This window comes from Myodes glareolus, chromosome 4 (genome assembly GCF_982192425.1).
Source record: "Myodes glareolus chromosome 4, mMyoGla1.1, whole genome shotgun sequence".
In the NCBI taxonomy this organism is placed as follows: domain Eukaryota; kingdom Metazoa; phylum Chordata; class Mammalia; order Rodentia; family Cricetidae; genus Myodes; species Myodes glareolus.
This window is the reverse complement of record NC_142029.1, coordinates 63,881,467-63,904,141: the sequence shown is the minus strand read 5'-3', so window position 1 is coordinate 63,904,141 and position 22,675 is coordinate 63,881,467. Positions and strand designations below refer to the sequence as shown.

General features: G+C 42.6%; 1 pseudogene; it reads right to left on the bottom strand.

The window, feature by feature from the left end:
* Positions 1-10,301: 10,301 nt before the first annotated feature.
* Positions 10,302-13,251, bottom strand: LOC148122291 (large ribosomal subunit protein eL33 pseudogene; annotated as a pseudogene).
* Positions 13,252-22,675: the final 9,424 nt, after the last annotated feature.

The window sequence follows — 22,675 nt, the reverse complement described above, 5'->3', positions numbered from 1 at the left end:
GCCTTTGAGAGGACCTCAGGTCCAGCTACGATAGGAGTATAAATGCATGAGAAATCCTGAGTAAAAACCATCACTGTGCATGGTCAGCATCCAACCTGTGAAAGGCTGTGATTAAAAAGAAAAAAGGCAGCTGGTGTTTACAACTCAGTGGTGACTGCGACAGGGTCCTCGAGCACTGCTGTGCTAAGGAGGGAGCAAGCCAGAGGGGTCGTCGAGACAGTTGTCATCACTTGGGACTTCATTGTCAGAACCACAGCCAAATGGCAGCTCACATATCAGTGCCTGGCTTTGGAGGATCACCCTGGTGCTCTTCAAAGGAAAATGTTATGAGAAAAAAACTAACTAACAAAGAAACAAAACTAAGCATCCATAAGCAGTGTAAAGAAAGATGCTAAGCACATCCTCGGGATGAAGAGATTTCAGAAGCATTTGAGTACATTAGAACTTGCGGGAACAGGGTAGTTGAGGTGGAGGAAGGACAGAGATGAGAGCAAAGAAAGAGACTTCTTGATTGAGGGAGCCATTATGGGGCTAGCAAGAAACCTGGCTCTAGAGAAATTTCCAGGAATCCACAAGGATGACCCCCAGATAAGACCCTAAGCAATAGAGGAGAGGGTGCCCGAACTGGCCTTGCCTGTAGTCAGATTGGTGAATGATACGGGAGAATTGTCTGTATTCTGTCAATCATTTTAATAAAATGCTGATTGGCCAGGCAGGCAGTATAGGCGGGAAAGCCAGACAGGAAGTAGGGGTGGAGCAAAGAGACTGGGAGTATTCTGGAAGCAGAGCTCCCTCAGCACTCCTGCGCAGACCACCGAAGAGGCAGCATGTAACTTGCCCAGCTGAGAAAGGTACGGAGCCAATGTGGCTAATGTAGATAAAGATAATGGGGTAACATAAGTTATAAGAGTTAACAAGAAGCCTGACCTAATGGGCCAATCAGTTTATAACCTTATGGAGTCCTGTGTGTGATTTTCTTTGGGGCCTGCCTGCTGTGGGGTACTGGGCGGGACAGATACCCCAACAAGCCGGCCCTCATGTAACAGGTGAATATCTTAACTATCACCGTAGAACTTTCATCCAGAAACTGATGGAAACAGAGGCAGAGACCCATATCAGAGCACTGGACTGAGCTCCCAAAGTCCAGTTGAAGAGTGGGAAGACTGAGAATATGAGCAAAGAAGTCAAGACCATGATGGGTTCACCCACTGAAACAGTCTACCTGAGTTAATGGGAGCTCACCAACTCCAGCTGGACTGGAAAGGAACAAGCATAAGACCAAACTAGTTCCTCTGAATGTGGTTGACAGTTGCATGGCTGGGGAAGACTGTGGGTCTACTGGCAGTGGCACCAGGATTTATCCCTACAGCTTGCTCTGGCTTTTTTTTGGAACCTATTCTCTTTGGATGGATACCTTGTTCAGCCTATACATAGTAGGGAGGGCCTGAGACCTTCCCCAAAGCAATATGCCTTATCATCTCTGTGAAGTGGATTGTGAGGGGAGCTATGGGGAGGGAATGGAAAAAGAGGGGGAATTTGGATTGGTATTTGTAGTGAAAAAAGATAGTTTGTTTTCATTAAAATATTAAAATCTTTAAAAAAAAAAGAAATGCGAGTTCTCGCTGAGTGATGGTGGCGGACGCCTTTAATCCCAGCACTTGAGAGGCAGAGGCAGGCAGATCTCTGATTTTGAGGTCAGCCTGGTCTACAAGAGCTAGTTCCAGGACAGGCTCCAAAACTATGGAGAAACCCTGTCTTTAAAATAACAAAAACAAACAGACAAACAAACAGCCAGCTCTGGACAAAGGCTCCAACTCGACACCCTTGGACATCATCTCATTTTCCATCTGTTGTGATTACAAGACCCATTTTTATTCTTTATTAGAAAAATAAGCCATTTTTTTCTGTTAATTTTATTACTGTAATTAACTAGTATGACCAAAGGCAACCGATCGAAGATAGAGTTTGAGTTACTGTCCCGTGTAGCTGGGAAACAATGTCAGGAAAGCCATGGATGCCAGCAGGGCAAGGAAGCTGGCTGATCACATCTTTATCCACGTACAGGAAGCAGGGAGCAAGAATGTGAGTCTGAGTGGAGAACAGAGCTGGGCTCTAAACTCTCAAAGCCTGTCCCTGGTGACATGCTACCTTCGGTGAGTGTGCACTGCACTGCTAAAGGTTGCACAACCTCTCCAAATAGCCCCGCCCAACTGGGGACCAAGTGGGACGTTTCTCACTCCAAACACCACACTGTGATAGACTTAAAAGGAAAACCTAAAGATTAACTGTCATGTTTATTAATAAGGAAGCCGAGTCTCAGAAGAGGTGCTGTGTCTTAGCTAATGGGGAGATCAGGAGTTAGACCGTAGGTTATTAGAGACCCCATCCCTTGCCACTTGCCCCAGGTGCCTCCTTAATTTGCATAACAATCCTTATAATGCTCCCGTGGGTAATGGATCTTCCTGAACACATACATATTAAATACTTAATTTTCTTGCTGATCATATGATCATATTCATATGATCATGAAAATATTATTTTATTTTCATTTTACTGGGGAAAAAGAAGACTGAGGTGTTGAGGGGTTAAGGCACTGGCTTGAGGCCAGTCAGGGTGAGACAAGAGTGAGAGGGTCTCTGGGCTCTGAGTCCCACGCTGTCCTCAGGATGAGGAATAAGAGGTGACAGACTGCTCGAGTAATTGGAGGTTCCATCTTTCTGATTTCCCTTTGACACCACAGCCAGTTAGCCAGGGCTCTTTCTCCCCTAAGCCCTGCACTGTGGCCAGGTCTGGTGCAGGCAGCCTCTGGAGGGTCAGCTCTACACGGTGGACCTCCTCCGGCATGACTTCTGTACTCCGGAAGCATGGACAAGAAGCTGATATCCTCTGTCTTGTGGTTAGGAGTATCTGGACCATGCAGACTAGGGGTCCCTCTGGAAAGGGATGGAGCTGGGGGTGCAATGGGAAGAGAAAATAGAATGAGGCAGGCGCTAGTGTGACACTCTGAAGAGCATTCGGATTCTGTGTGTGTCCCGGGATATTATGAAGAACAGAAACACCCCCATGTTACAGTATAGGAGCGTAACTTTAAGTAAATCCAAATATTTAAAAATTACAAGTCTGTATTTATATTCTTACTACGAGCACCATACATGTTAGTGAAGAACAGTGGCATGCTGGCCGGTGCTCAGTGAGCAGCCCAGAAGGGTGCAGGCGAGATGAGGGTGGTGAGGGTGGTGAGGGTGGTGAGCCAGGAGACCAGATCTTGTTTGGTTTCCAATGGTACTGTGGCCGAGTACAAGAATAGCAGCTGAATATCTTTGCACATGGAATTAGTTCTCAGGAGCCAGGCGAGTCAGCTACAATAACATCGCCAGTGGCAGTCCTCCCAATGTCATCCGGCGAGCATGTGTCAGAGGCAAACCTGACTGCAGAATCTAGATTCTTCTTGGCTCTGCTGCTTCCCGTCCTGGCTGTCTATTTCCAGGACTGTGCCTTTAATCCCAGGAAGTTCATGAGCATGGCACAGTAGGCTTAAATAATTCTGACACACTGGTAGTTAAACTCTGTCTGTGGTTGTAATCTGTCACGGCTCACTGGGCCCCCAAAGCTGTATTCCAGTCTGGTCTCCATTCAAGCACCCCATTCTCAGGAGTATGAGCCCCTCCCCCATTCACATGTAGGATATCTTATATCAAGAACATTTCTAATTTCTATCACTCGCCGTTCCCCTTCCTCTTCTCTCCAGAACACTGGACCTGTATGCTAAAAAGAGCTGGGGAGCACATTAAATGCACGGAGAAGCAGCTGCGTCAAAGCAAACAGGAGTCCCACCAACCTCATACTGCTTATAATTGAGATGTTATACTATCTTGATAAAATTTTGTAGGCATCTAGCTTCCTTTATGGTTAAGCATTACTGAGCCTAGACTGAAGAAGCCCTTCGATATATTCCAAAATCATAATGTTAAATCTAAGGTTTTCATGGAACCCCGTGGCTTCAGAACTGAAACAGGGGAAAGATTTTAGGTTCCTAGAGAGGCCCCAGGAGAACGAAGGCTTCTCTTTCTCTGAAGGAGATACACAGAGTTATTGAGCTGGGGGTTCCTCAGTTTATGCAGTGCAGGCTGTAGGTGCCTGTCCCACCTCCCGCAGGCACACCACACTGACAGTGAGTTGCTTAATGTGAGTTCCACTGTCTCCGGCTGGGAGAGTTGTTGGATCATGAAGTGTGTTTGGTCATGTCCTGGGTACGCGGTGAGCTAGGAACTTTGGGAGATACATTTAGAAATTTAGAAGTAACTCTTGTGTGACTTCTCACCACAAGTCTATTATAATCAATACAAGTGTAGGTTCCTAATTTCATAAATAAACACTAAAGGGAATTCAGATAGATTGTGAGAAAATAACAGTGAGTGAAATTGTCAGGGAAAGGAACAGAGCTGGTAGAATTATGTATATATACATATATAGTTTTTACTACTATATATACACATATGTATATACACATATGTATGTAACTTATTAGAGTGGCTTACAGGCTGTGTCAAGGAGTCCAATAATGTGCATTCTGGTGAAAAGGCTGAGAATCCAGTAGCTGTTCTGATCATGAGACTGTATGTCTCAGCACTCCGGTGCTGGAGTCCTGGAGGATTCCGAGGGAGCTGATCATCTTCAGTCTGTGTTGGAAACCTGAAGAAGTAAGTTCTGATGCCACTGAAGGATTGTCAGTCTCAGCAGCAGGACAGATGAACTTGCCAACAAGAGTCAGGGTAAGCAGCCAAAAAGCAAAAGTTTCTTTCTTGACCATGTCCTTTTATGTGGATGGCCTAGATTTAGGCTGGGTCTTTCACATCAACTGACCCAATCAAGAAAGCCCCTCACAGATGTGCCCAGCTGCTTACGTTTTGTTGATTCCAAATGAAGTCAAGTTGACAATGGAGATTAGCCATACAGTGAGTGACTTCAAGGCTCCCCTCTCATCTGTAGATGCATCGTTCACCAACAAAGAAACTTTCTATAGTGTTGAACTATTCCGTCATCAAAAGACTTCACATGTAATATTCTGTCCAGCAGACACAGAACACCCATTCTTCCCAGCAGCCTGTGGGGTTCTCTCTAAAATGAATTACTTTGCACGGCTCAAAGCGGGCCTTAAAAGAAGATGGGAAAAAATGGGCCTCATTCCTCGTACCTTATCAGATCACAGTGGAGCAAAATTAGAAACTAACATCCCAGGAAACCCCAGAAGGAAGCACAAATACTTGGAGACTGAAAAATGTGTTTGCAGATGAACTGAAGAAACCAAGGAGAAAATGTCAGAGTTTCCAGAGTCACGTGATGATGGCTTCACAGAGTGTGAGAAATTTGGGAGCAGCTGGGGCCATTTCAAGAGTGAAGGATACAGCTGGCAGTCAGTAGTCCTCAACCTTCCCAATGCTGCCCCCCTTTAAAGCAGTTCCTCATGCTGTGGGGACCCCCAACCATCAAATTATTTTCATAGCTACTTCATAACGATAACTTTGTTGCTGTTATGAATTGTGATGTAAATATTTTTGGAGAACAAGGTTTCTCAACGGGGTCGCGATCCAAAGGTTGAGAACCACAGCTGCAAGCTTCCATTTAAAGAGCAGAGAGGACTCTTGGGTGAGAACGCCGGCTCTGCAAGCATGTGGGCCTCACTGAATCACCAGCACCCATATGAAAAGTAGGGCGTGGCACATCTGTCCCTGATGCTATGGGGAGCATAGGATCACCAGGGCTTGCTGGTTACTGGCTTAATTCCAGGTTCAGTGTGAGACCATGCCAAAGGAGTTTAAGTGGGGAGTGCTAGAGCGGTCCTGTTGAGCAGGACCCCCTCCCCCCACACACACATATGCTCATACACACACACATGCACACACACACGTGCGCGTACGCACGCACGCACGCACACACATAAAGACACGAAGATTCATTTAAAGGAACAGGGCACCTCTATGGCTATTTTGTAGCAATTTTACAGTTGCTATGAGATCAACGTATTGCTAGCCCAGCCTGAGTGTGAAAGAACAAATTGCATGCTGCACGGTGAGAGAAACCGTGGCTCCAGTTCTCTCGAGTTCGCGCGCATTTCTCCGTACCCCGGCGGCACACGTTCCCGCCTCGTGGGAAACAGCAGAGTGAACCACGTGTTTCAGGGACAGGCGATCATTTCCAGCTTGTTTGCAGCTTGTTCTGAGTCACGTTTTCGCTGGGGGAAGCTTTCCTCGTCCCTCAGAAGTGAGTTTGCCGGGAGTCTTCCATTTTTGTCGTCCTGATTGCCTCGTTTATGCTGGAAATCATTGATTTGGTATTTAGGAAATTGCCGTGTTTGGGACAGAGACTCTCGTAGTTAATGGGTTGATGAGTTTTAAACTTGCTATTTAAAAAAAACACATTTAGGAAAAATAAGGCCCTTTGCATTTCAACTCATCGTTTGCTAGGTTTAGGATAACGATGAGCAGTGGCCTCACATCATTTATTTCAACGCTCTGTGTCTAACCAGCCTGGAAGACCACAGTTATCTCATCTTCACTTCGGAATAGCTCGGTACTTAGTGAGTGGGTTGAATAAATCAGTCTGTTATCGTCTAGTGCCATCTTCCTGGATGTTGGGTCTTGTTGGATGGAATAATCCCATCCTAAACTTTGACCCTTCACTCTGACACTTCTTGTCTGCCAGGCCCGCTGATGGCTTTGGGAAATGGATGCTTAAAGTCTGCTCTGTGTTCATGTTGGGCCATCTGGATCCTTCTCAGGTTGACCTTGGAGTAGGGGTGAACAGGAAGGGCTGAGCTGTGGACAGCTAAGTGCTCATTCTGCTCCAGACACATTCATTTCTAATCTTCCTTCTAGAGAAATCCCCAGCGAGCTCAGGACTGGAGGGAAACGGGCACCAGAATGATGCTGCTGTCAAAGACCTGTCAGCTGGGCAGTGTTGGTGCCTTCCTTTAATCTGTGAGTTCGAGATCAGCCTGTACTACAAAGTGAGACCCTGTCTCAAACACTTTCTCTCTCTCTCTCTCTCTCTCTCTCTCTCTCTCTCTCTCACACACACACACACACACACACACACTCACACTCACACACTGTCACACACATGCTCACCTCCCAAGTGCTTTTCTCCCGACAGGGACACTGGGAGAGAGTTAGGTTGATGACCCTGTCTTGGTCAAGCTCCTGTCCCCACATACTGCTGTGAGGGTCTCTGCCAGCTGCCAAGGCTTTTGGGTGGTGGGCTCCTAACTCACTGGTTGACAGTTAGCTTCCCTCTGGGTGGCTTCTTAGCAGAGGTTTTCATTAGCAGGCAGGATCTAATCTCATTAAGAATTGATACTGGCAGATTTATTTTTACTGCAGTTGGAGGAAGGAAAAGGTTAAATCCTTGCAGAGTCATTCATATGGATGACTTCCCTGCCTCAGAAACCCCTTCGGCAGCTCTTCCGTCCTGTGTACAGGACAGCTTGGGCTTTAGAGGAATGGAAAGAAGCTATGCAATGCTTACCTAAACAGTCCTCTCCATGCCTTCTGCACACCACACATGTACACATTCACTCACACTACACATATGCACACATGCTCGCACACACTGCTCACACACTACTCACACTCATATACACTACACACACACACTCTCCACATTATACACACACACTACACACTCTCACATACACTCAAGCCACACACACACACATAGACTACAAACACTGCACACACACTCATACACTATCCACACACTACTCATATATGTGTACACAATACTTAACACTACACATACACTCACACACTATAGACATGCACAATGCACACTCGCACTACCGATGCACATACCTATACTACATACACACACGTGTACACACACACACACACACACCCATACACACACGACTTTCCTGGGAGGTTGAAAGCAAACATCTACCGATCCCTAGTAGAGAGGATACAGTCAGACCAAACAAAGATTCTGCAGACTCCACCCCAGCTAATTAATGAGTTTATTGGGGTTACTTACAGGATAGTGGGTGACCACTGAAAAAAATCTTTCCTCAATAACAATTTTACCTTTGTACTTCACATTTCTAAGACTCTGTATGCTCGGGCAGGAGAGAAAGGTGAGTAGAATCTCCACAGGAGAGGGTAAGGAAATCTCCCGCCCCTTCTCCAGGAGGGATGCTAACAACTTCCAAACCACAGATCCAGTACCCTCAGTAGAGTTTTGTTTACTTTGTTGCCATGACTATAAGACAAGTTCTCTTGGAGGTCACTACAGCTGCTCCGCTTGATGATGGTGACAGTCATAAGATACCTAGAGGACACAGCTGTACCACACACATGCATACACATACAGGCACACAATCTTCTCGGGTAACGAGGATGGGGCTGGGCTCTCCCTCCAAAGGATTCATTGCAGGACTAGGTAGAAGGAAGCCCTGTTCCCACCAGTGCAGGGATGGTGGACACAGAGCAGAGATTACCCAATCTCTCCTCTCTAGCACCATCATTGGTCTCAAGTTCTGGTCTCATGCATTTGGAATGAGGAGGAGATTCTTATTTCTCCAGTTGTGCTTTCTCCACTTTTGTGGAAAGAGCCCAGGAGCACAGCTAAGCCTTGGCATTCGGGTCACACAGAGACTCAGACTTGAGTGTAGATGCCACTGCTTGCTCGTTGTGTGGCCTTTGGTAAATTATTTAACCCTTACATTTTCATATCCTTATTTGAGAAATGAAGACCTGGGGCTGGGGAGATGGGTGAGTTGTTGGAGCTCTTTCTATAAAGTGTGAGGGCCCGAGTTTGATCCCAAGTATCACATAAAACCAAGATACAGTGGTGCCTGCCTGTAATCCTGGTACTGAGGAGGCAAAGGCAGGTGGGTCTCTGAGGCTAGTCTGCCTGAATTGGTGGGGCCCAGCTACAATTAGAAACCCTGTCTCAAAAAGTAAGGTGGAGAGACATTGAGGATGATACCCAAATGTAGTAAGGGGCTGCGGGCAGGCCTGCTTTTCGCCTCACCCGGCTCCCACACGGCTAGCTTAGTCCCAGAAATAACAATACACAAATTGTATTCATTTAAGCACTGCCTGGCCCATTATCTCTAGAGAGTTAGTTACTGACTAACTCTCATATCTTGATATTAACCCATTTCTAATAATCTGTGTAGCACCACGAGGTGGTGGCTTACTGGAAAAGATTCAGCATGTCTGACCTGGTGACTGGCTCCATGGCTTCTGCCCCATTGCCCTCTTCCCAGCATTCTATTCTGTTTACTCCGCCTACCTAATTTTCTGTCCTATCAAAGGGCCAAGGCAGTCTCTTTATTGACCAATGAAAATAACACAATAGACAGATAACCCTCCTCCATCACCCAAATATTGATATTCTTGCCTTCACATGCATGTTCTCTCCTCTCTCTCTCTCTCTCTCTCTCTCTCTCTCTCTCTCTCTCTCTCTCACACACACACACACACACACACACATTTATGGAGGCGTAAATGACAACCACTTTATAGTCTCCCATGGATATTAAATAAAAAATTGTGTATAATTTCAAGTTTTTGATACTTAAGCATCTGATAGATAGTTCTTTTATGTGGAACACTGTGTGGGGCAGAGTACGCAATGAGATATTTTGCTAAAGGAAAGGTTGCTACATTATTAACTGCTTATACCATTGTGTAGTCAAGGCCTTTGCTCTTTAATTCATACAGTAATTTTTATTATCTATCTTTCAGAGATGTAAACCTCTCAGGAGATTGAGTCAGGAGGATCACAAGTTTTGACACCAACCTGGGCTATTAACAAAAATATCTCAAAAAGTAAGGCGAAAGACTTGGGTAATTTTACTCAAAGTTACACCCCAGGAATCAAGTCATATTGGAATAAACGCCAGAGTCCACTATTTCCTCTCCTCAAACAAATTGAGTTTAGAAGTTTCTTGTCACATACAGATGCGTGCGCGCGTGCGCACACACACACACACACACACACACACACACACACACACACACACAATTCCATGAGTCTCAGCAAAGATTGTTATCTATCTTTCAGAGATTTAAACTACTCTGGAGGTTGAGTCATGAGGATCACAAGACAAGATATACACTTATACTTAAGGTCACTAAACAGTCCTTCCGTCCTCATGGCTCTTTGAATTTGCTTGGTGTCTGTTGTAATGCCTCCCTTTTCCTCTTTAATTTTGATTCTCTCTCTTTCTGAGAGGTTCTTTTTTTTGGTTTTTTTTTTTTTTTAACAAATCCACTTTTGTTTATTTAGTTTTCATTGGTTTAAATCCGGGACGGGTACAGCATCACACGGATTCTGTGTCCAATGGCCTTTGAGGGATGTTGCTTCGGCAGTTGGCACGGGCCATGCCATTGTTTCCATGGACCCGAGTGACTTTCCCCAGATCACTCTGTTTTGTTTGGTTTGCCTCCAGGTGTCACTGTGTTGTTTTTGGCTTTATACACGTAAGTGCATCTCTTGCCCAAGTAGAATTCAGTTTCATCTCGGGCATAAATGCCTTCAATTTTAAGAAGAGCTGTGTGCTCTCTCTGGTTCTGGGGACCTTGCTTATAGCCAACAAACGTGATCTTACATCACAGCCTTCCAGATATATTGTCCTTTAGAAGTCCTGCTCCCAGCAGGCCCCAGAAAGTGGCCCCCAAAGCTCAGCAGCACGAACAGCCCTCACCTCCACAAGCGCCAAGATGGCCAAAAGACCTGAGAGGTTCTTGATAGAGTCATCAGGGTTCCAAAGCACTTGGACACTCTCAATCCCTCTAACTCTGATTTCTGTAACACATATATCCTCTTAGAGCAGTGAACTTGCCTACAATTTTCCTTAGTGAATGGACACCCTATGGTATTGATAGCTCCAACATCCTGTGGTCTACATTGCAACCCAGACTTCACCTTTGCAGCTTCATGCAATAGACTTTAAGGGACTGTGTTCTGGGAATTTGAGTCTCCATGACCTCCCCACTCTTCCATCTTTCACAACTAGAAGCCAATAAAATGGGGATGATGCCACCAAATTTTGCTGCCAGCTCAAGGTGTAGCCTTGCTCCCTTGGAAAACAGTTGCTGTGTGCATTCTAGGCCTAACACCAAATCTCTCCTGGACCAATGTGAAGATATATTTCATCCACAAAGAAATGACAGCCAGACACAAAAATAAGAAGCAACCCGATAAAATTGAAAACCACCTGTAGTCAATCGGCAGACACAAAGAAGGGTCATTTAAGGGTGGTGGGCTGTTGGGAGGAAAGGCTAGGAGCTACAGCCTTTGTTGATCATAGCTTTCTACCAGGAAAGAACAGCGTGACTGAAGCCTAGCAGTAGATAAATCATGGAAGCAATGACTGTGGATCTTCTCCCTTTCTAGCACAGTCTTTTTTTATGTTTTCTATTGTCATTATATAGTTAAAGATTTTATTTTATTTTATGTCTGTGAATATTTGTCTGCACATATTTGCACAGGGTTTTGTTTGTGGAAGCCCAAAGAAGGCATTGGATCCCCTGGAACTTGAGTTACAGAGAGCTGTGAGCTTCTATGTGGTACTGGGAACAGAACTCAAGTCTGCTGCAAAAATTCCAAGTGTTCTTAATGACTGGACCAACTCTCCAAATTCTGTACTGTTCTTATATACATTTAATTATGAATAATGGATATAACAAAGGTGAAGAGGGAGACCTCCAGCTCCACTCAAAATTACAGAGCTCACTGAGATGACGTGAACAAGGTCCACCCTACCTAGTTAAGAAAGTAATGGACAAGAAATCATCAATGAGATTAAATGATGGCAGATATCCAGTAAATCTGATGGTGATTTGATTGTTAAATGATTCATATGGGTGATGAATACGTGGAGATGATGCCCAAGGGCAGTGTAATAATGTTTGGATGCCTGCCACACCAGGAAACACTATCACCAAGTTAGAGGTCTGGGAATGAATTTAAATAATAACTTCTCTTCAGAAACACACATCCCTCCACAGAGGGCTCATTTCACAATGATGTTAGAATCAGGCATGTATGTTTTCATATTAAACTTTTGCGAAATAAACTAATAGTCAAAAATGATTTCTCATATGTTCTTAAAATAGGAGTAATGTATCTTTTTAAAAAATTCTAAAAAGTTGTTGGGTGGTGGTGGCACATGCCTTTAATCCCAGCGCTTGAGAGTCAGAGGCAGGCAGATCTCTGTGAGTTCAAGGCCAGCCTGGTCTACAGAGTGAGCACACAGAGAAATCGTATCTCAAAACAGACAAACAAACAAACAAATCTAAAAAGCAGAAAAGGGAGATTTATTCAATGTGACTTTGTTGGAAAGAGGGCAGAGAGCCAGTGACCCCTTCAAACACCTTTAAATGGCTCCTTTTTCTAATCTTTTTCAATGTTACTTTTCTTGGCTAACATTATTTTCAAGTTTTATGAGTTAAAATAGGTTTTCTTGTAGCAAGCTTTCTTACTGGAACATCTTTGGAACGCCAACCCACAAACAATGACTCCGAGACTTGTTATTAATTATGAAAGTTTGACTTTTAGCTTGTCTTGTCTTAACTAGCTCTAATACCTTAAAGTAACCCTTATTTTTAAATCTATATTCTGCTATGTGGTGTTACCTCTCTTTCATCTTGTACCTCCTGTTTCCTCTCCATGTCTGTCTCCTGACTCTGTCTTTCTCATTCCCAGAGTCCTCCCGCCTAACCTCTTCCTGCCTAGCTATTTATGGGCCACTCAGCTCTTAGTTAAATAATATTCAAGGACTAAAACTTTACATTATATTTTAAAATGAGTTGCTTAGGTGCAGTACCTTAAACAAGAGTAAAAACATATATACAGTATACTTAAACAGGAGTAAAACATATATACAGTATACTTAAACAGGAGTAAAACATATATACAGTATACTTAAACAGGAGTAAAAACATATGTACAGTATACTTAAACAAGAGTAAAAACATGTACAGTATACTTAAACAAAAATAACCTTAAATTTGTATCGATATACAAAAATTTATACCTATGTCAGATATTTGAGATCAGTGACTGTTTAAATGTAGATTCAACAATTCATCCTTTTATCCCATCATTTCTATACTATATCTCTCATTTTCCCTTCAGAAAGAGAGCCCTGAATTTAATCTCCTTTGTTTAGCTTTTTCGCTGACCATTGTCAATAACAACTTGTAACCACCGCACCACCCCCTCCAATCTATGGTGAACATCCATAACGCAGAAAATGACCAAAACCACCCACTCCACGTCTTGGGAATGTGGGCATCATGTTCTCTAGACTGCTTTCTATTGTCTGGGGGCAATGACATATTGGGAATATTGTTCTAAGGTGTGTTACTTTTTGTTTGTGTTGCATTTGTTTAATTCTGTGAAGTTGTGATACTTTGCTTGTCTCAAACACCTGATGGTCTAATAAAGATCTGAATGGACAATAGCGAGGCAAGAGAAAGGATAGGCGGGGCAGACAGGCAGAGAGAATGTACAGAAGGAGAAAACGGGGAGAAGTGGTAAGAGTAGTAGCCTGACAAGGAAGGGGACATCAGGAGCCAGCCAGCCAGCTACAGAGCCATCCATGGAGAAAGAATAAGACTTTAAAAAGTAAGAGAATGAGAAAAGCACATAGGCCAAAGGGTAGATGGGATAATGTAAGAAAAGTGGGCAAGAAGCAAGCCAAGTTAAGGCTGGGCAATTATCAATAAGAATAAGACTCCATGTTTGATTCATTTTGGATCTAGGTCATAACCCCCTCCAAAGCCAAAGAACATAACATCATACCTCTACAATGGCATCTTTAGGGGACCCTGAGAAAATTGGGGGTCAAGTCCTTGAGAGATTTGATAAAAAAATAATAGGACCAAGAAATAATAGTTGTATTATTTTTTGTTTAGTTTCTGTATGATGGGAAAATATCGTGCTCCTGGAAAGGGGGGTGAGGATGCATGTCAAAGAATTCCAAACTAACTCCAAAATATTTCAATTATATTTCTTTATTAAAAGGGCAAACTCATGGAACAGGAGCAAGAAGTCCAACCTCAGGTGTGTAACGTGGAAACCAGAGAGACAGACAGAGAGAGAGAGAGAGAGAGAGAGAGAGAGAGAGAGAGAGAGAGCCCTGGGCTGGCCAGTGGTTTTTCTCTGGGTACCCAAAAGGTCTCACCCTAACCTGGTCTAGCCTCTTTAAAGTTATTGGCTGAAGGAGGGGAGTCTTTGATGGAGCTGAAGAACAGATAGTTATAGTTTTCATTAGTTACAATAAGAGATAAAACAGATATAAATATTATAACTATAATTTTTGCTTGATAACTGTTTAGTTATATGTAAAAGATAAAACCTTCCATAATTAGACAGAAAAGGGGAGGTGATATGGGAGATGATCTATGCTGTGAATGTTTTATTGCCATTGGTTAATAAAGAACCTGCTTTTGGCCAATGGCTTAACAGAGCAAGGTCAGGCTGAAAGACATATATATATATATATGGTATATATATGGTATATATATGGTATATATATATATATATATATATATATCAGAGAGAGAGAGAGAGAGAGGCAGAGTCAGAGAAGCCATGCCATTTAGCCCTGCTGGAGACAGACACTGGACCAAACTTTACTTGGTAAGCCACAGTCATGTGGCGATACACAGATTAATGGAGATTGGTTACTTTAGGATATAAGAGTTAGCCAGAAATATGCTTAAGCTATTGGCCAAACAGTGTTGCAAATAATATGGTTTCTGAGTGATTATTTCGTGGTCTGGGTAGCCAGGAATTAATAAGTGGCCTCCTACAACAGTATAGAGCTTATCTGAGGTCTTGGCTGGTTAGTTTGGGAGATTGGACCATCTCAGCTGGTAGTTTTGAAGTTGATGCAGAATTTTAAGAAAACTGCAACAGAGCTATTCTGAAAGATTGGATCACCTGGAGATACTTGTCTTTATTGCTTCCTGTTTGCTGTTGTTGTTTGAAAATACATAAACTTTTAAATTTAATATTTTTATCTGTATTAACACAAGTATGGAATATGCAGTGTGCACAGGCAGTTAAAGATAACTTTTTGTTCTATGTTTGAGCAGGGAAAAGGTATCTGTCAATTTTATAAGTTTGTTTGGGCTGTATAACCAAACCCCTATCATGCTGTATAAAAGGGTGACATGTAATAATGAGTCATGAGAGTCATGAGGACTCTTTAGTTAGCAAGATTTATCATCTCTCCTCCAGTTTCAGAGCTGTTCCCATAGTGGAAGGATCAGGATATACGTCACCTGTCCTGTCATCTCTGTTGGCTTCTTTTTTCATGTCTGTAGTCAAGATCTTCAGAAGGTCTCTGTCTTAGTTAGTGTTTCTATTGCTGCGATGAAACACCATGACCAAAAGATAAGTTGGGGAGGAAGGAGTTTATTTGCCTTACACTTCTGCCTCGTTGTTCATTACCGAAGGAAGTTAGGACAGGCATTCCAACAGGGCAGGATCCCGGAGGTGGGATGCATAAGACATGAAAGGGAGCTGATTACTGACTCGCTTCCCCTGGCTTGCTCAACCCATTTTCCTGTAGAACCTTCCTTGTAGCAGGATACACAGGGTTGCATGTAAGGTCCCCTGGATAGTACAGGTTCATGTCCTCAAGACCAAGGCAGGAGAATAGAGCATGCACACACACACACACACACACACACACACACACACAGAGAGAGAGAGAGAGACAGAGAGACAGAGAGACAGAGAGACAGAGAGACAGAGAGAGGAGAGAGAGGCAGGGGAGCGAGCCTTGTACACTCCTTACAAAATCAGCACAGGAACCAAATGAGTTGGCAAAGGAAAAGGAAAAGACTGAAAACTCATCTGGTCAAGTGTAATGAGAATGGAAACAGATGGAAACAGATCCCTCTGAATGAGAAAAAAAGGGGAATCTATAGGTAAAGTAGGAAATCTATAGTATAAGGATAAGTTTAATATAGAAAATAGAAAATTAAGTAAGAAAACTGTGTGAAGTAGAAAATTATTAAGGAGAAATATTAAGAGAACATTTTTGCCCACTTAGAGACTGCCACACCCATCTGGCCCTGCCAGATGGGAAGACTGCATCCAGTAATCTTGGTAACAAAAGTAATCTTGCCATACAAGAAGTAGATAGGAGAATAACTTGGGTGAACAGGCGGCCCACGTAAAAGCAGTCTTGCCACATGAGAAGGACCCCACCCTTCTGTGTCCAGTCGATACGGATAGCCTAGGACTTCTGGCTATCAGAAGGATCAGACGGGAGACAGGTTCGAACAGGTACAGTCATCTCATCATCATGATGTCCCTAACAAGCTGCTGAGCCTCGTAGTGAGATCCTCTGAACTCCCTGCCTCCCGAGAGCAGAACATCACCAGATCACACAACCTACGCAGTTAAGAGTGGAGCTTTGGTGGTCAAGCACCCGGTGCGGTTGGGCATCCAGCCTGAAGAAATCCAAAAAGTCCTTTTTAAGGCTGAAGAAGAAACCCAACAGTGCTTTTCAGGACTGAAGAACCCTTACAGAGGATACCAGAATGTATGATGCTATTTACACTCAAGTATGGAACTTCATAAATCTGAGATTAGTGTATTAATGATAATTAGAAAAGCAGAGATGTATTAATGCATATGTTTAGTGTGTGAAATGTTAAGAGATATTTTATGGATATTTGGAAAAGATTAGAAAATGTTAATTGATAAGTTGTATTAAGGTTAAGAAGTGTTTTATGGATAATTTATAAGGAGGTTAGGAAATGGTTTTATGTATTAAGATTAGTAGGATTAATAATTGTGGTGTTGAGTTGTTTGTGTATTGCCTATCCCGGTCCTTCCATGTGTACTAAGAGTGTGAACCTCCTTAATGCATTGGATATAGAAGCTACTAATAAAGAATTGTTGGACTAGAAGTCCAAACATCAGGGAGGAGTTGCTCCAGACACCATTCTCATAACCACAATTGATGCAAAAGCAAGAGGATTTTTATTCTGTCATGACAGGGCCCTTCAGGTTCGGGATATGAAGGACATCCGATAGCTGTTACAGTCCATCTTTTAAAGCAAAAAGCCACAGACACAATTTTGGGGGGGACCTGTAGGTTGTTTTCCAACTTATTGGATTGACTTATTCAAGGGGTTACTAGCAGTGATTGGTCTATTCCAGGGCAGGAGAATAGCTGCGTGGTCAGGTGAGATAAAGGGAGCATCTATGGGCCATCCTGACCTTGTTCTAGTGACTAAGTCAAACATCAGGAACTGAGTCAACATCTGTGGGTTGTCTTTGCCTATATTCCCAGAATGGAGTTATGTTTGACGATTATTCACAAGGACACAGGAGGATGAGCAGTCCAGCGTGTGTGTGTGTGTGTGTGTGTGTGTGTGTGTGTGTGTGTGTACGACTGTCCTGTTTCCAAGAGAGAGTGAGTGTAAGGTTTTAGAAAAATGTCTTAGAGTTGAGGGGGCTTACAAATGCATTTAGAGTCTTTCAGAATCATTATAAAGACAATTCTCTTGATTGGTTTGGTTACTCATCGCTCTCTGGGGAGAAGGGCGCTGAGTCCTCATAGCACTGCTCGCAAAAGAACCTTGAGCTGAGAAAAGTCACAGTGATTGAAGTGACTAAACCCAACAGCTGGTGACATCAAGGCAGAGCATGTGGCTAGTAGCTGCCATATTGGAAAACACAACCGTAGAGAAGTGTTTGAAGACTGAGTTGAGCAACAGTTAATTATCTGTTGGCCTGGCTCAATAAATCTTAGCTACTATTATTGCCACTGGTACAATAAAGGGAAAAATGATAACAGTCTCACTCTGAGATAGTACTGGAATGAATCTTCCAGACCAGAATCAAATACTAATTAATTCCTGGAAGAGTCCAGAGGGAGTGTTATGCTACAAGGAAGTAGCTGTTCAATAAATCTCCATCCAACCTGTTAATTGCATTCATTAATTCTTTTATTGGTTTCTGGGTCTTCTGTTGGCTTAACCAATGCGATGGAAATGTTAAAACTTCTTCCTGTTCTCATGGATTTGTGCTTTTCTCCTGTAACTCTATACGCACACTTCATGTCGAAGATAAAGTATAGGTGCATACCGTGTCATGATGGTTTTCCTTTCATCATTCACTGCTTCTCTTTACCCTTAGTAATAGTTTTTTTTTTTGCTTTGACTTCTACTTTGTCTGATACAGATGATGTTTTTATAGCTTTCTTTTTGTTAATACTATATTGGGATATATTTTTTCCCATTCAAAAGACTTCAAACCTTTATGGTTTTAAGAGATCTGTCATCAATGACATGTAGCTAAATTCTTATCTAATCTCAATCTCTATATTTTAATTCAAATCCATTTATGTTAAATATAATCTGCATGACTTCCAGTGTGATGGTTAGTATTGTCAACACCTATTTAGATTGCAGCTCATCTTTGAGAATGTCTGTGAGGGATTGTCTTGATTACTCCAATTGACGTGGGAAGACCTGTCTTGGGATCCTGGACTGTGTGAAATGGAGAAAGCAAGCCGAGCGCTAGTATGGATGCTCGAACTGCTCTCTTCTTGACTGAGATGTAACGTGACCAGTTCTCCCGTGGTTCTGCTGCTGTGACTTCCCTGCTGGGTGGACTGTAACCTGGAACTCTGAGCAAAAGCCTGGTATTTCATCACAGCAACAGAAAAAGAAGCTAAGATGATTGTATAAATTTTGCAGCAGATAGTTAATTTTTTTAGTATTTATATTAGTTCCTCAAGATAATTAATTCCCATTTTCTTTCTGCCTGGTTTTATCTTGTAATTTATTGCCATGTTGAATGAAATTTATAGTTTTATATCTTTTTCAGCATCTGTGATAGTCTGTTATTCTAGAAGACACATACCTTTATGCTTTTAACAACTGGAATTTTTGAAGGACACATTTCTTTTCCTTTTGGGGGCTACATTTCTTAGTGACTAGATTTAAATTAAGCATCCCCAAGCAGACTTTTTACAAGAGTGATGTTCTGTCTTCAGTGTGTCATATTTGGTGAACTATGGTGATTATCTGTCACTCAAAGATCAGATTACTTTTAGTATTTTGATTTACTATTAATAAGTAACCAGTGGGAGACACTTTAAGACCATATAAATAAATATTCTAATCACAAACAAATTAGTCTGTTCCTTTCTCTTAATATGGTATCCACTGATAATTCTTAGTCTGGATGGTTCTTAATGACTGCAAAACGGCACTCCTGGTTCATCTGTCTGTCCCTCCGTCTGTCTGTCCGTCCGTCCGTCCGTCCGTCCGTCCATCCATCCATCCATCCATCCATCCATCCATACTAGTACTGGAGACTGAATATAAAACCTTGCCTGTGTGTTTTAGGAGTCTTAGAAGTCTGAACAGCCGTAAGAGATGTAAGCAATCTTAGTAAGTCTGCAAAAAGGGATTACAAAGTTTGTGTTTTTAACTTGTATTTTCATTTTTTTCTGTACTATTATCTTCATGATACAAAATAAATGTTTTCAGTCTAAAACAATCCTATTATTTCTTTTCTTTGTTGTCCTTTAAGGTAAGCACATGAGTTTGTTCTCCCATGGCATAATTATGTAATAAATTTTGTGTTCTTGACAAATTTTAATAATAAAAAATACGTTTAAAAAATAAAAACGAGTCTGTCTGTCCGATGTTCCTCACCGCCTCACTGGGCAGAGATGAAATCTGGATATTGTCTCTAAAAAGCTGCAGGAGTTCTCTAGTGAAGTAATTGGGACTCAATACTTGTTTTTAGGAAAGGTGACTGAGCTGTTTTAGCTGTTGTGACCCCTTTGATAATTTTTTTATTAAATTTATTTATTTGTTTATAAAAATTTCCACTTCCTCCCCTCCTCCCCATACCCTCCCATTCCTCCCACTCCCTCTCCTCCTCCCCCCCACTCCCTCTCCTCCTCCCTCTCCAGTCCTAAGAGCAGTCAGGGGTTCCTGCCCTGTGGGAAGTTCAAGTTCCTCCCCCCTCCCTCCAGGTCTACTTGACTCCCTTTGATAATTTTTGATCCCTGGATTTGTTTTCTTAAAGAAAATCATATGGTGTTTTGTTGCCTGGCTTTACTTGCAAATGTAGTCAATCTCTACTAGACAGACAAGCCCTGCTCGTCTAGCTTGGGGTTGGCTGAGAGGGTAATAGGACTGTCTTGGTCAGTCATATGGAAAGGACAGATGTTTTCACCCTTTTGTTTCTTTACCATCCGCTTATCAACTCCTCAAATAACTACTCAAGTGTCTTCCTCTGGGGACGAGGACAGCCTTGACAAAGAGCAACTTTACCCAACTATAAACAGGGCTGACGTCAGTCAGTCAGAGTGTTCACAGCCCAATGGTGCGGCGACTTCCCCAAAGCCCCGCCCTTCCACTCATCCTCCTTTGGGGATGTGAGCCCTTCCTACCTGGCATGGTTCTGCAAACACTAGACTGAGGATTTCCCAGTTCTCTGTGAGGGTCTAACCTGTAGCTAGAGCAGAGAGCCTTGTGTTTGGTGAAGCTACTTTTGTGGCAACTGTGGGAATGAGCTGTGCTGGATGTGCCCCTCCTGTGTCCTCCTTTTTGATGGACAGACTCTGAGCAAGAATTCATATTGGCAAAAAAATTCCTTCCCTTTCTTTTTTCTCAGATGATTCAATTTTTTTGTTATACTTCACATTATGTAAATATCTTATTTTCTTTTAATTTCATTCATTTTAATGAAAATATAAAGATTATGATACGTAGTGTACCAAGAAAAATTTCTTCATTTTTTCATATGTATACATTGTAGCTACGTGTGTGTGTGTGTGTGTGTGTGTGTGTGTGTGTGTGTGTGTATTTTACGGTGAAAACACTCACAAACTTTTATTCTAGCTTTTCAAAATGTATAGTGTATTTTCATCAACTATAATCTCACTACTGAGCAAGAACACACTACTATGTGAGTCTAGTCACCTACGTCTTAGAACCACTGATGGCTCCTAACCTCTCATCCCCCACTCTCCTTACCTATGACGACCTCTGACATATGAAGATCCCATATTTGAATGAGTCTGGATTGTTTCAGAGCAGAACATAATGATCCTCAATTTCAACCAAGCTATGGCAAATGTCAGAATTTATTTTCTAAGACTGAGTGGTACTGTTCCATTTTTATGATGGTTTCTCTTGCTGAATTTTTGAAAGTTGAATCTCACTTAACTGACCCATGTTCTATAAATCATGGCTATCTATAAAGCATGTTGTTTAGGCCAGTGCCTTTGGCTGTAAAATGGTATAATCCGGTGGAGTTTTTTAGCAGTGTTTAGGTCTCCCCTCTCCCACTAAGAATCTGGAAATATGTAACTGAGTTTTCAAGCTCTGTACATTTTTTTTATCATCCTTCATTCTTTATTGTCCATTGTTGTTGCATAAGAAAGATTTTAGATTGATTGGCTTTCTGCAGCAGTATTAAACTGAATCATAACCTACTGCTTCAGTGTTGTGAGAAAGGACTTTGTATGGCCTTTAAAATGTTTACGCCATTTATCCTTTTTGGTTCCCTGGCTTTCACTGGGACACCTGGTGCAGCAGGAAAAGGTGCTGCAAACCTGCTCTTCACTGCTCCGACCTTAGGGTGAGGACACACTGTGTTCTCCAGGGGAGGGGCTGGCTGTGTAACACCTGTGCCCTCTGTTCCTGCTGTGGTCCACAGAGTCCCTCGGAATGTAAGCAAGGGTCATCCCTGCTTACAGATGTGAATCAAGTGCCTCTAAGTAATTGCAGAACTCAGGATCCCTGCTTAGGATCTCTAGGCCCACACTGAGGAGAACACCTTCCCCTGATTGTGCTTTGAAGTACTTTATGAGGTTAGCATCATGGTAGAATTCTAAACTTTAGAAACGGCTATTCTTTTTCTCTACTTTTTTCTTAAATACAATGAATAAGATTGGTTACATTTCCTGTTTCAGTGTTTTTTTTTCAGTAGTAATACTTTTAATTAGAAAAATAAAGAAAAATGCAAAATTAGAGATTATAATTCATATAAAATATATACGTTGCTGAGCTATTAACCTAGGCACATATTTCTTCCCAAAGCATAGTTTTTTTTTCAAAGTTTATTAAATTATAAAAGTTTCCATTTCCGCCCCTCCTCCCAACACCCTCCCACTCCCCCCACTCCCTCTCCATCCCCAAGAGCAGTCAGGGTTTCCTGCCCTGTGGGAAGTTCAAGTTCCTCCCCCCTCCCGCCAGGTCCAGGAAGGTGAGTATCCAAACAGACTGGATCCCAAAAATCCAGTATATGCAGAGGAAACAAGTCCCAGTGTCATTGTCAATGGCTTTTCAGAAAGACTCCGGGCCAGCCACATTCAGAGAATCCGGCCACATTCAGAGAATCTGGTTGGATCACGTGCTCATTCAGTCCCAGTCTAACTGGCCTTGGTGAACTCTCATTAGATCAGTCCCCTTGTATCAGTAGGTGATCGCATCCCTCGCGGTCCTGATTTCCTTTTTCATGTTCTTCCTCCTTCTGCTCCTCATTTGGACCTAGGGAGTTAAGTCCAGTGTTCCAATGTGGGTCTCTGTCTCTATCTCCATCCATTGCCAGATGAAGGTTCTATGGTGATAAGCAAAATATTCATCAGTATGGTTATAGGCCAAGGCCGGTT